The following is a 14,010-nucleotide window of genomic DNA, read 5'->3' as shown; positions in this document are numbered from 1 at the left end:
CTCTTAAGGAATTGGAAGCGAAGGTGTATCCATTCCCTAACTCAAATGTCCTAGAAATGTTGGATGCCCTTCTAACTGAAAAGCTTATAGAGCTTCCTGATAGTAAACACCCTGATGAAGAAGGGAAAATTGATCATCCAAAGTATTGTCGTTACCATCGGGTAGTTAGCCACCCACTCGAAAAATGTTTCGTTCTCAAAGATAAGATAATGCAATTGGCTGAGTCAGGAGTGATCGAACTAGATCCAAGTGACAACATAGCGGCCATCTACATGACAACTGTTGCATTTGGATCCTTTGAACCCGAAGCTCCCCATTGCCCTCATCGTCCTGTCATCTATGAACTTACATTGAGGGCACCACTAAATCAAACCGAAATCCCTACTGACCCTTCTACTTGTGGCCATACACTAGGGGCAATACTAAATCGAGCAAAAACACAGGCCTTAAGTTCTAAGGAAATTCCTTACCCCGGTCCACCACGTCACTCTCAAAAGATGATTGGACCATCTTTACACATCGAGAGCATCATGCGACACACCAACCCACTCTACCTTGTGGACAATTAAAGCAAATTAAAAAGAAGGTTTGGTCATAGAAACCCCCCGAAAGAAAGAAAAGATAAGGCAAGAACACTGCTACCCAACCACCGCGAGTGGTAACTAATGAAGTTTTGAAACAAGTCCCTCAACTCCCAATTACTCTACAAGAGTACATACAAAAGGAATTCTTTTCTAAAGGATGTGTAGTTGTGCATACAATCACATGTTACACGAAAAGAAAATGAATCAAAATGTGCTCCTGGATATGAGCCTAAACTATCTATGTTCTTGGATACGAGTTTAAACTGTCTATTAAAAAAAATCTCACTCAATTCACTCCTACATATGAGCTTAAACTATTTGTGCTCCTAGATATGAGCTTAAACTATCTATGCTCCCGAATACAAGCATAAATTGTCTGCAAAACTCCTGAGTATGAGTATAAATTATTCAACTTTAAAAGTAACTCAAATATGCTCCTAGATACAAGCATAAACTGTTTGCAAAACTCCTGAGTATGAGTATAAACTATTCAACTCCTAAAGTAACTCAAAATGTGCTCCCAGATATGAGCCTAAACTGTCTACAAGACTCTAGGGCATGAGTATAAACTGCTTTACACCCTATGAGCCTAAATTATTTTTGCTCCCGGATACGAGTATAAACTGTCTACAAGACTCCTAAGTATGAGTATAAGTTATTCAATTTCCAAAGTAACTTAAAGTTTGCTCCCAGATACAAGCATAAACTATCTACAAGACTCCTGAGTATGAGTACAAACTATTCAACTTCCAAAATAACTCAAATTGTACTCCCGGGCACGAGCCTAAACTATCTACAAAGCCCCAAATCGCAAGTACAAATCACTTTATAAACTACATCATGACTTGATCCCTCTATGGGGTACGTAGGCAACCTGAAAAGGCGCAATAACAAAAAAAATATTTGTATCACTCCTGACCCACATGAGTATAAACTGTGAACGACAAAATCAAATAAAAAAAGCATTCATGTATTATTCCTGGCACGTATGAGTATAAACTGTGAACAACCAAAAAAATTCTACTTGTGACCTGCAAGAGTATGAATTGCTGATGGTACAAGAAAAAAGAGAGAGAGAAAGAGAGGGAGAAAATTCTCCACTCCTAGCCTACAAGAGTGTAAACTTTGCAAGTCAGTGGTTGCATTGCCAATTATAATAACCACCAACTTGGGGGGCATTTGTTGGAGTATAAATTTCAACTTATTGAAGATGTTGGGCCCAATGGGATGGAAGGTTTTAGTGAGACCCAATGTATGGGCCCTCTAACTTATTGGCCCAAGGTGTTGGAGCCCAATATGAATTGAAGAAAATAAATAATAAATAAAAAGAGGGGGGAGAAATTCTGGTTGGATCTTGACCGACCATATTACTCATGAAGTGTTATTACATTTAGCTGCCAAATGGCCTCTTCACAAATGATTTCCCAATTAGTTCAGCATGGCCCCTTAATTAAGGGAGGATCGATTCACTTGCCATTTCAGTTTAGAGAAGAGCATTTAAATTGAATATTGTTAGATCTCAATGGCATTCAAATTAATGTAATTTAAGAAGGAACGTTATGACTAGTCAATTAGATTTCCTTTTATGTCTAGGCCCAACCATGTGCGAAGTGGCACTTGGTTCCAAGTAAAACTAAGGGATTGAAATTAACTTCAATTAAAGGACCTAACTACCTTAATAAGATCAATCATATGGTCACCACATTATCAATTTGTGGGTCCCATGTCAATCAACATTAAATGGTGATTAATTAAATTGCAACTCTGATTGGTGAAGATAATCATGTTAATAAAATTGGATGGGGCATCTCAAATTAATCTTGTGGGTCCCCCTCTAAATTAAATGCATTTGAAAGGAAGCCATCGCTGTCAATGATTGGCTTTCCTTTCATGCATTTGAATGAGTTGCGTGGACTCTTCAAAGGGGAGAGGGGATGAGAAGAATGGACCCCTTTGGAAAGAGGAGAGTAGGTTCTTTTACAGAAAAGATGATAGAAAAAATAAGAGAAAGGAAGGAGAAGACAAAATTGAAAAAAAAAGTCTAGCTCCGAAGTGTTAGATAGTTATGCCCTTAGCTCCAATCAGATTGATGTTTCTTTTGACATTTATTGTAAATGAATAAAGTACATAATTGATTCATGTCATTGTGGTGTGTTTTTGTGTAATACCCTTAAAACTGGACACATATGAGACTCGTGTTAGTTTAGAATCTTCACAGCCATTGGATAGATCTGGGGAGATTTATCCTGCCAAGGCTGACACTGATGTGCCGCTAAGTTGGTTGGGGTGGCTTGTCTCAGTTGCCAGGGTTCAAGGTGAGACCTGAGGTACATGTAGTGTGGGATTTCTTGAAACCCTGAACCAGACCAAAATTCCAGTATTGCCCTAGACCTTGAAGATAGATGGGAAAAACTGGAATGTTACACCTGACTCCTAGACTCGATTATGATACTGCACTAGGTGTCGGATTGGGTTGTCTTTGATGTGCCAATTAGTGAGATCCTTAGAGGGGGTCAAAGCTTGGGTATGTTGGGACAGTCCGAGAATTCATCTGAATGGGTGATCAGAGTGACAGGATCAACCCCTTTATCGGATAAAGTGAATGATCGGGGATGCACTCTCTCTGATGGAAACCTAAACTGCTGACAGTTGATTTCAACCGTTGAAATTTGTTTTTGCAAAATATATTTATATAGAGATGTATATATATATATATATATATATAGTATGGTTTCAAAATATTTGCAAAATGTTTTAATTCCCGGGATCCATGTGAGTAGAGAGTGCAACACTGTTCCTTGCAGCCGAGGGAGAGGTCCTCTCTTGTCGGGCAGTGTTTGATCATTATGGGTTGAGAGGTTAAGTGTAAGACCATTGAAGGTAATATTTGATGGGCTAATCTTGCATCTGCCCACGATCCTTGGGTTTTCTTAAGGTGGCTGGACCCAAGGACCATTTACTGTAAATGTTGGGCCCATTAAAAGTCCATAGTGATGGACTCAGGGGTTCACTGTCTCCTACAATGAATTCAGCCAGGCCTTGTAACAAAGGCTGGGCTTAACCCATGTGGCTGATGTGTAGATCAATGTTTGAATCCCACGCCATACAAAGAGAACCAATTGGGCAGCAGGTTAAGAGGTTAAGTGAGCACATAAACTTAATGGGCCTAAAGCCCAATTTCAAACTGGGTTAATTAGATTAATTAAATAGGGGTGGATCTGGGTTTGGATCAGCTGATAAGGATAAGAGGATAAGTCTTATCCACTTAAAGAGTCCAGATCCAAATAAAGATTTGGATCAAGAAACTCCTAATTTGATTAGGATTAAGATGATCTTAAACTACAGATAAAATAAGGGATTATCCTTATCACTTAAAGAGTCCAGATCCAAATAAAGATTTGGATCAGGAAACTCCTCATCAGTGGAAGCGGGTTTTGGTTATATCTTTGGGCGTGAACACCTTCATTAGGAGTTGTTGCTACTTCATATCAGGTATATCCCTCTCCTCCCTTTTGGTTTCAGATCTGGTTCAGTTTGGTTCAAGATTGATCATTGAAAATGCATTTTTCTAAAATAGGAAATGTGATTCCAGATGGGAGAGAGAAAAAATTTTGAAATTTCACCCAACCTTCTGTAGGGTTTGGCCATCCATATGATGGATCTCTCATCCCTTCACGACGTTGTTGCTAAAGTTTCAAGAGAAGAAGAGATGGGCTGCACCAACTTTAAGGGAAGAAGAATTAGAATTTTGACTCCTTAATCATTAAAGTTTTGAAACCATTACAGCTCCATGCCACGTCAGCTGAAGGATTCCGGCCTTTGAGTTGGTGTAATCAAAAGCTTCATCAAATTACTACAAAAAAAAGAAAATTCTCCTATCTTGCATGCGTACAATTGATCGCTGCAAGTTCTTTCTAGAACCACAAGTTGTCAAGCTTTTCGGATCGTGTCCGTAACAAGCTACAAGTACAAGATCAGGTTGTGTTTGTGACAAGAGAATTAGAGGGTTTCCTTTGCCAAGAAAACGAGTTTGTTTCTGACTTACATTTTTGAAAAAAAAATTAAATTTCTTTGAATTTGTCTACATTTTTTTGTGCTCCAAATTTAACACAAAATTTGTGTCGACAGAGACGAAGAGTAGAGTGGTTGTGACAAGAACCACTTCTCCTTCTGATTCTTCTCTGTCCTCTCATTGTCTCCATCTTTTTTTTTTTTTTTTTTTGAGTGGTATCACCGCGGCTTCAGCCATGGTAGACTATAAAAGGGATCAATTAATTTCAACTGTGTTGTTTTCTTCTATTTGTCTTATAGAAAAGCTTGTTCATTTTGTTTCCTTTCTTCTTCAAGTTCTCAAGAGGTTTCAGAATCAGAAATTAATTTACATAACAGAGATTGAATCTGAGCTACAAAATCCAAGGGGGAAGATTGAATCTGAGCTCAGAAAGAGCCATGCGAGTGCACTTGTTATTTTCTTCATCTTTTGCTTCTTCGTTCGCTCTGGCTCACCCCAAACCACTCTCCATCTTCCGCTGCAGTCAAGAAGACACCTTTTGAATCCATTTGTAAATGCTTGGGAGATTTTGGCATGGATGCCTTGTATCAAATGCACTAGTAAAATATGAACTCATACAAAAATTTAATTTTATTTCATCTAATTAATTACCTCTCATCTCTTCTACATAGATAGAACCCAGTATTCCAATTAATCAAAACTAGTAACCTTGCCTCCTTGGCTCTTATGACAACAGAAAATGCTCACAACTCCACCCCTTGCACTACCCTCTCTAACTAATGGTGAGGTTTCAGTGACTAGAAAGCCACTGTGACAATAGAAAACAAAGAGAAACATGTTTTAAAAAAAAAAAAACAATCACTAATCAATAATCAATATAAGCCACTATGACAATGGAAAATGCTCGTCACTCCACCCCTATGACCAGGGAAAGCAAAGATCTCACCATTGTTTTGATGAACTAGTCAATAATCAATATAAGCTATTCGGTCAAGGGAATTCAGCAGTCAACAAGAAACACTTCACATCATGCTTCCCTTCTAAGGTCACTCCCAGGGAAACCAGACAAGGTCGCTCCCAGTGTTCATGTAAAGGGAGATGGCTTGAGTTAGATTGGAATTGAGGGACAAAGGTCGCTCCCACCCCTGATTTCCACAAATATTTCTACTACATTGGTGGTGCCAACGACCGATGAGAGGAGCGAAAATGTTTCATCAGTTGGGTTTTATTTTGAAAATTTGAGGAATAGTAGATGGCAAATTTGACATTTCGTTTCTTTCCGTTAGCACTTAACCACGATGCCAATTGTCAAAAACAGTAAGGGTACTTTAAGATAATATGTAAACAGTAAGGTAGAGTTACTCAATTAGCTAAACCATAAGAGTAGTTTAAGAAGTTTTCCCTTAATTCATTTACATCATGGACTCCCATATCACTAACATGATGTTTGAATATTTTAATTGGAAGTCCTTTAGTCATAGGATCTGCTAAATTGCCTTTTGAAGCAACATGAAATATAATTATTGATCCATCATGCACCTTTTCATGAACAAAATGATATTGGTTGGTAATATGTTTCGCTTTGGTGTGATGTCATGCACCCTTTGAAAGTGCAATTGCTGTGGAACTATTACAATAAAGTTGTGAGGATCTAGATATGGAGTCAATGACGAGCAATTCTCTTAGAAAGTTTTTCAACCATATGGCATACCTTGTAGCCTCACTATAAGAGATATATTCAGCCTTCGTGGTAGATACAGCCACTCATGTCTGCTTTTGGCTCCTCCAAGAAATAGCTCCTCGAGCCATCATAAAAACATACCCTAAGGTAGATTTTCTGGAGTATGCACATCCTTTGTAATCAGAGTCAGTGTATTCGTTCACCTTCAGATTTTCAACTTGGCTATATACAAGCATATTGTGCATAGTGCATTTTTAGCCATTTTCTAGTATTTCCATCCTAGGTTGCTTTGGTATCTCCCTAGCATTCCCACTACAAAACTCAAGTCTGGTCGGGTGCATCACCATATTAAACAAAAATAAATGTAAAAAATATAATTACTTTTATCGATGATGAAAATGGAATACATGATTTAAAATCAAACGAAAAAGCAAAATGGCTTTTCCATCCAAGTGGTGGGTTTGTGGTTAAACTATCCATGTAAAATGGATCAAATCATGATATTATTATTAAATAATAAAATACATAAAATTCTATAAAATGTAGAAATTTATCGATAATTTTGGGTACATTCTATAATATTATATATTCATCATATAAAAAAGTGTGATTAATGATAATTATTTTAATTAACGATAGAAATGGGATAAAGATTAGGATAAAAAAAGTAAAGAGCATTAATGTCTAACACATGACTCGACTAACCATGTTAAATGGTTCAATTGTTTAATTAGTTAGGTCATCGTAGGCAAGTGGTTTGGTAGGCATGCAAACAGGTCGGATCAGATTTGAATATACCCATATTCAAATTTGATCTGATCCAAAGATTCGACTGAATCTCATAAATACTGATTTGAATTCAAATCCGATCAAGATGTTAGATATTCAAATCTGATACAATCCGATTTAATTTAAAAAAGTTATAAATTATTAAAAGTAAAATAAAATATAATAGTTAAAATAAATAAACAAAAAATATAAGTAATTTTTCAACTATTTCCATTATTAAAAAGTTTACAAAATTGCAATATAAATAACATATTTATAAATAAATAATAAATAACATGTATACTATATATAAACAATATGTATGTATATATATACTTGATTTGATCACAATATTAAAAACCAATGTTCAAAAATACATTGGAATTGCATTTCCTCTTGCTAAATAAGTAATTTTTAGTATCTCATAAATCAAATAATAAAAAATAAAAATATAGAATTTTATAAAAAATTTTGAGCATACATTAATATTATATATTCTTCATATTAAACAAAAATATGTTTGAAAAAATGAGAATTATTGTTAGTAAAGATAGAAATGGCTAAAATGCAAAGAAAAAAATGAATTAATGTCTTAATCATTGTCCATTTTCTTAGCTAAATAGGTTAACGGTTCAACCAGTACGGTCATTTGGTTATTGATTATTATCATCATCATTATTTGATACTGTCACATGCAAAAATAAATGCAAAAATAAGAATTACTTTCATTGATCATGAAAATGGAATACATGATTTAAAATCAACTAAAAAAGGAAAAAAATTTTCCATCCAAGTGGTGGGTTAGTGGTTGAACTATCCATGTCAAATGGATCAACACATGATGTTATTATTATATAATAAAATACATAAAATTCTAGAAAATGTAGAAATTTGTAGATAATTTTGGGTACATTCTATAATATTATTTATTCATCATATAAAAAAAAGAGTGATTAATGAGAATTATTATTTTCATTAATAAAAGAAATGGGATAAAAAATAAAGAGCATTAATGTCTAACACATGACCCCAGTAACCATGTTAAATGGTTCAATGATTTAATTAGCTAGATCATTGTAGGCAAGTGGTTTGGTAGGGATGCAAACAAATCAGATCAGATGTGAATCAGGGTATATTTGAATTTGATTTGATCTGAAGATCTGATCAGATCCCATAAATATTGATTTGAATTTGAATCCGATCAAGATGTTGGATATTCGAATCTGACACGATCCAATTTAATTTAAAAAATAATAAATTATTAAAAGGATAAGAAAATATAATAGTTGAAATAAAGAAAAACAAAATATATAAGTATTTTTTTGAACTATTTTCATTATATAAGCAGTTTACAAAAATGCAATATAAATAACATATATATATATTATGACCACAATATTTAAAACCAATATTCAAACAATATATTGGAATTGCATTTCCTCTAGGTAAATAAGTATTTTTTATTTTCTCATAAATTAAATAATAAAAAAATATAGAATTTTTTATAAATTTTATAGAAAATTTTGAACATGCAATAATATTATACATTCTTTATATTAAACAAAAATATGTTTGAAAATAAGAATTATTGTTAGTAAAAATAGAAATGGCTAAAATATAAAGAAAAAAATTAATTAATGTCTTAATCGTAATCCATTTTCTTGGTTAAATAGGTTAATGGTTCAACCAGTAAGGTCATTTGGTTGCTGACTATTATCATCATCATCATTTGATATTGCCACATGAAATGCGTGTACACTTTTACTAGTATAGCCAAGAGGCTATTGCACTTGATTACATACGATTAGCTAATGCCTTAATGACTGAATATGCTCTTGACATAAGATATTCGACGTACTGACTTGATTCATCCCACATCCATGCAAAGGTGGTGCCATGCATGTGGGTGTGCCTGGGTTACGGTTCTTCCTGGCAGGTTGTGGTCGGGCTGGAGTTTGGGATTTGTATCACAGTTATTCTATTCTATGATGACAATGACCCATCGAGCTTTAACATAACTTTAGTCCAGATCTAGTAAACACAACGTTTTAAGCACATTTTATGAGCATTTAGAATTTTTTTTGGATTTGATTATCATATCGGAAAGATATGATATTTGAAAATGTTCTGACCAATAAAATAAACAAGAATCATAAATGTGGTAGTCAATCACGTGCTATTTATCAAAATTCATGGGTGGGTTTTGATTAGTCAAAACAACTCTTTCGATACCATATCTTTCCCGCATCATAGATTTTTTTTAATTTTTTTTTGCACCTATCCCTTAAAATACCCCCAACCTACACTTGAAAAAGATCAAAAACCACTTTTGACGGTTGTTGGAATATTTATTAAGTGCTCATTAAATGTGCCTACTAGATCCAGTCCCTTTGGACTCAAACAAAATTTAAGGGTTCATTTGGTTCACGGATAGGATGGGAATCAAATTCTGATTGTTGTTGTTTGGTTCATTAGGAGTTGGAATTGGAATCAACTAAAATTTTTCAATTTTGTATTAGTCTATTTACTATTTTGTTATTACTTTATTAATATTTTATGAATATATAATTATATTTTATTAGTACTTTGTTATTATTATTTTATTATTACATTAATAATATTTTTATTACTATGTTTTATTAATAATTTATTATTAGTTTATTAATATCTATTATTTTAAAATTAATTTATTATTATTGAATAATTAATATATTTGTATTTATCATTAATTTATGAATATTTTATTAATATATCATTTTATTATTATTACTTCAATAATACTTTTTATTATTAGCTCATTAACTTATTAATATTTTATCATAGTATTATTATTTGAATTATTAATATACTTTTATTATTGCTATTATTATTATTATTATTATTATTATTATTATTTTAGTTATATTTTATTACTATTTTATTTATACTTTATTATTATTATTTTATACTATTATTATTATCTTATTATTGATTTAATAATATTTTATTAATATTAGGATTTTCCATCACTAGCAACGTCACCCCATCCCTTTTCCTACCCCATAGTCAAGATACTCTACCCCATCCCTGCCTTGTCCTTAGTGTCACGTGAGTTCAGGGCAAGGTAACCATTCCTCAATGTCAAGCGAGTTCAGGGGCAAGGCACCCCACTCATCACCATGGAGAATCCTCGAATTTCCCTACCCTGTCCCCAATATTGGGTGGGTTTAAGTAGAGGTGTAAATTGGGTCGTGCTGGGTCGATACGACACGACTTGCATGAGGCCTGCACAAAGTGCAATTCATGCTGTGTTGGCCCATGAGGCGTCCCGGGCCATGCCTCTCCTCTAGGATAATTTGAGGGGCCAGTTCAGCACGGCCCATGGCCCAAGCCCACATGGGACCGTGCTGTGCCTTGGGTCAAGCCATGCCACACACCAAGCTAAGCTCAAAGTAAGGTCGAGCCTTGGATAGAAAGCGGTTTTGAGGTGAAACAGTGTCCGGTTCCCAATTTTTTCGGTCTAACCATCTGGTTTGATCCAGTTTTGAAAACACTATCCCGTCAACCCAAATTCAATTTGGTAATAGAAATGATCAAAAGGATATATTGAGTATCAACCACATGGTAAATTTCTAAAAGTACACTAAATTGTCTTTAATATTCAAAAATGTAATTTTATGAAAATTTTGGAAAATTTATTGTACTTGTGTAATTTTGAAAATTTATTCAAAATTATTTAAATTTTTATTAAATAATTTATTTTCTTTTTAAATGGTTTACTTGCAGAACTATACTATTTTATCTTATAATTTCTAATATAAACTAACCAATAATTTCCTTTTTCCAATATTATACTAATTTATCTTAATAATTTGTGTAATTATTTGTTCAAATTATAGTTTTCCATTTTCCATAGTCATTTATCTTTAATAATAAAAATTACATAATTTTTCAATGGTTTTCCAAAATCTATAAAATGTAAAAATTTCCAAAATATTCTAATAATTTTTAATAATTATTTAATGCATTTTAAATAAACTTTCAAATACTTTATATTTTTTAATTTCAAAAATGTTATTTTATGAAAATGTAGCTTTATGAAAAATTTTGAAAGATTTATTACATTTGTGTAACTATGGGGATTTATTGATTATTTTTAATTTGTTATTAAATATATATTTTTATTTGGTAGTTTACTAAAAAATACACTAATTTATCTTTTATTTTCAATATAAATTAATTAATAATTTCATTTTCTAACATTATAATATTTTGTTCCCCCATTTTTATTTGGCTATTAATTATAATAATAACAATAACTAAAATTTTATACTTTTCGATAATTGTTAAATATAATTCTCAATTTTATAGAAATCAGTTAAAGAGTTTTCAATTTCTATAAAATATTGTTAATGAGTTAATTAATAACAATATTTATTAATTTTTTGTAATTTACTAACCGTACTAATAAGAATATTTAATTTTTTGTAATTTACCAACCATATTTATTAACTTTTGGTAATAACACTATTTAACACTCATTGAATATAGGTGAGATTAAATATTTACCGTATTTAACTATTTATTAATTAATATGAATATTTTAAATGAGGGAGAGTGGATATAGATTGGGGGGATGCATTTTAGAAATTGATTAGAGAGTAGGGCAACATGATACTTTCCTATTGGCTTAAATGAGATATCTTAGGAGAGAGATTATAGGAATATTTTTAGGTAGTTGAGTGATATGGCTTAATGGGAGTGGTGGGAAGGGGAGAGGAGAGAAGGTCAAAGAGAATGCAAGATGGGGATAATGGAGCAAGAAGAGGCATAGTGATGGGGATCCATGCGATGCACAGGCTTTGTTAAGCGAAAGTTAAACAATAGAAATACATAAGAGTATATAATTGTTTTATATTTTAATTTTTTAATAAACAATCCGATCAAACTCAACCCGAGTTGGTTGGTTTTCTAGTATTTTCAGATCGGCTTTGGCTTAATAAATATATATATATATATATATATATATATTAATATTTAATATTTTAAATTTAATTTTTAAAATGGGAAAGTAGGAAAATTCCCATATTTCTTAGTCTAAAATAGTTTATATCATAGATTTAATCTTTGTAATTTATTTTTTAATAATATCATTGTAATTTATGAAATTTAAAGTTAATTTTTAAGTTTAAATCTTTTGAACAAACAAACTAAACTGAAAATAGACCTAAACCGATACAACCCGAGTTGGTGGGTTTTCACTAATGGTCAATCGGTTTCGAGTGACAAACTACATACTTGACCATATCAATTTGGTTGGCGAAACAACTTGCAATTGAACTGAACCAATCATTGAACGCTCCTAATTTCAATTGAATTTAATCTCAAATAAATACTAAAAATATATATACTAAATTAGTCAATAGATAGTGTAATCTCAAATAATAGTTTAATCTCTAATAAGTATTAATCTATAAATTATAAAAAATATATAATTACTAAAAATAAATTTATAACAAAAATACAATAAATACGATAAATTAACTTTCAAAAGTTAAATAAGTTAAATAATTGTTGTTTAATCTCCAATAATTATTGATAATTTTCTATTAAATAACAAAATAAAAATAGATTTATAAATAATTATTGAAAGCATATTTATAAAAAACAATAAATAATTACTTAAAATAAAATAAATATTAATTATAGTATATATAAATATATAATGAATATACACTATTATTGTAAAATTATTACTAATAAATATAATTTTGTTGATAGTTATTTTCTATAATTATTAATTGATATAAGTGAAATTAATTATTTACAATATTATTTAGTTATTAAAATAATATTGTTATTTAAATTCTTAAAATATTAATTATTTATTGAATTTAATAATCCATAAAATTATAATTGTACTATTATTACATAATTCTTTATTTATTTTGTAAAATATTAATTTTTTTTTACTATGAATATTATGAATTCTATTATAATTATTTTTCTACTTTTAAGATTTTTATAAAATTTATTACATAATTTCGTTATTTTAACTATTTAAATTTTTTTCATGTTAAATATTTTGTTATATTATTTGGCTATTTTTAATGTTTTTTAAATAATATTTTTAGTTATTTAAATTTTGTTTTTTTAATGTTAAATTTTTATTATTTCAATAACATTTAAATTGAATAATTTGTAAAATTATAATTTATATTGTTACTACATAATTTCTGGATGAATTTTGTGAAAATATTGAATTATTAATAATATGAATATTATTAAATCTATTAATTTTTTGTGTTTTGAATAAATATTTTTAATTTAGTATATAATTTCGTTATAACATTTAAATAGTTCTGAATTTTTTTTAATTGAAACTTTCTTTAGATAGATATAGATAAAAAGTGGGGGAAGAGGATAAATAGGAATTAAAGATAGTTTAGGAGAGAATCTCTCTACTAAATTAGAGATAATTTAGGAGATAAATAGGAATTAGAGACAATTTAAGAGGAAGTGGGGGAATGTGGTACCACTTGGCTAAACATGAGAAGCAAATCCCTCTTTATTTATGGTTGTTAGAAATAGTTAAACATATGTGATTTCCTTATTGGTTTAATGGGTAATTATGTGGAATAATAAAAAATAAATAAAAAAAAAAGAAACAGAAAATTAGGAAGGGGGATTTGAAGCAAGGAGAGGTATGGTGACGTGGACAGACCAATTTTAATATATATATATATATATATATATATATATATATAAAGAGAGAGATAAAATTATATAAAATGTAAAACAAAAATAAAACAGAATTTACATAATTACATTCAGCTCATTTGCATTCCCATACTTTTACAACTAATGAAATTGTACTACATTAGTGTCACAAGTGACCACTTTGCCGCGCCATCAACTACCATCACCACGCCTACAGCATGCCATTCGAGTGTCCAAGTGTGTGTCTTGGGTGGGGCATTGCATGT

The sequence above is a fragment of the Nelumbo nucifera genome, chromosome 4 (assembly GCF_055504915.1).
Source record: "Nelumbo nucifera cultivar China Antique chromosome 4, China Antique-T2T, whole genome shotgun sequence".
Lineage (NCBI taxonomy): Eukaryota > Viridiplantae > Streptophyta > Magnoliopsida > Proteales > Nelumbonaceae > Nelumbo > Nelumbo nucifera.
The sequence above is the reverse complement of the archived record's forward strand: the minus strand, read 5'-3'. Positions refer to the sequence as shown.